The sequence below is a fragment of the Protomyctophum bolini genome (genome assembly GCF_963924005.1).
Source record: "Protomyctophum bolini genome assembly, chromosome: 1".
NCBI classification, from domain to species: domain Eukaryota; kingdom Metazoa; phylum Chordata; class Actinopteri; order Myctophiformes; family Myctophidae; genus Protomyctophum; species Protomyctophum bolini.
Window position 1 is genome coordinate 645,367 of NC_137862.1, and position 1,979 is coordinate 647,345.

The following is a 1,979-nucleotide window of genomic DNA, read 5'->3' on the forward strand; positions in this document are numbered from 1 at the left end:
TGTGTTAAAACAAAGACTTCTGATATCGCCTCTTATTGTGTTAAAACAAAGACTTCTGATATCGCCTCTTATTGTGTTAAAAAAAAGACTTCTGATATCGCCTCTTATTGTGTTAAAACAAAGACTTCTGATATCGCCTCTTATTGTGTTAACACAAAGACTTCTGATATCGCCTCTTATTGTGTTAAAACAAAGACTTCTGATATTGCCTCTTATTCTGTTAAAACAAAGACTTCTGATATCGCCTCTTATTGTGTTAAAACAAAGACTTATGATATCGCCTCTTATTGTGTTAAAACAAAGACTTCTGATATCGCCTCTTATTGTGTTAAAACAAAGAAACTTCTGATATCGCCTCTTATTGTGTTAAAACAAAGACTTCTGATATCGCCTCTTATTGTGTTAAAACAAAGACTTCTGATATTGCCTCTTATTGTGTTAAAACAAAGACTTCTGATATCGCCTCTTATTGTGTTAAAACAAAGACTTCTGATATCGCCTCTTATTGTGTTAAAACAAAGACTTCTGATATCGCCTCTTATTGTGTTAAAACAAAGACTTCTGATATCGCCTCTTATTGTGTTAAAACAAAGACTTCTGATATCGCCTCTTATTGTGTTAAAACAAAGACTTCTGATATCGCCTCTTATTGTGTTAAAACAAAGACTTCTGATATCGCCTCTTATTGTGTTAAAACAAAGACTTCTGATATCGCCTCTTATTGTGTTAAAACAAAGACTTCTGATATTGCCTCTTATTGTGTTAAAACAAAGACTTCTGATATCGCCTCTTATTGTGTTAAAACAAAGACTTCTGATATCGCCTCTTATTGTGTTAAAACAAAGACTTCTGATATCGCCTCTTATTGTGTTAAAACAAAGACTTCTGATATCGCCTCTTATTGTGTTAAAACAAAGACTTCTGATATCGCCTCTTATTGTGTTAAAACAAAGACTTCTGATATCGCCTCTTATTGTGTTAAAACAAAGACTTCTGATATCGCCTCTTATTGTGTTAAAACAAAGACTTCTGATATCGCCTCTTATTGTGTTAAAACAAAGACTTCTGATATCGCCTCTTATTGTGTTAAAACAAAGACTTCTGATATCGCCTCTTATTGTGTTAAAACAAAGACTTCTGATATCGCCTCTTATTGTGTTAAAAAAAAGACTTCTGATATCGCCTCTTATTGTGTTAAAACAAAGACTTCTGATATCGCCTCTTATTGTGTTAACACAAAGACTTCTGATATCGCCTCTTATTGTGTTAAAACAAAGACTTCTGATATTGCCTCTTATTCTGTTAAAACAAAGACTTCTGATATCGCCTCTTATTGTGTTAAAACAAAGACTTATGATATCGCCTCTTATTGTGTTAAAACAAAGACTTCTGATATCGCCTCTTATTGTGTTAAAACAAAGACTTCTGATATCGCCTCTTATTGTGTTAAAACAAAGACTTCTGATATCGCCTCTTATTGTGTTAAAACAAAGACTTCTGATATCGCCTCTTATTGTGTTAAAACAAAGACTTCTGATATCGCCTCTTATTGTGTTAAAACAAAGACTTCTGATATTGCCTCTTATTGTGTTAAAACAAAGACTTCTGATATCGCCTCTTATTGTGTTAAAACAAAGACTTCTGATATCGCCTCTTATTGTGTTAAAACAAAGACTTCTGATATCGCCTCTTATTGTGTTAAAACAAAGACTTCTGATATCGCCTCTTATTGTGTTAAAACAAAGACTTCTGATATCGCCTCTTATTGTGTTAAAACAAAGACTTCTGATATCGCCTCTTATTGTGTTAAAACAAAGACTTCTGATATCGCCTCTTATTGTGTTAAAACAAAGACTTCTGATATCGCCTCTTATTGTGTTAAAAAAAAGACTTCTGATATCGCCTCTTATTGTGTTAAAACAAAGACTTCTGATATCGCCTCTTATTGTGTTAACACAAAGACTTCTGATATCGCCTCT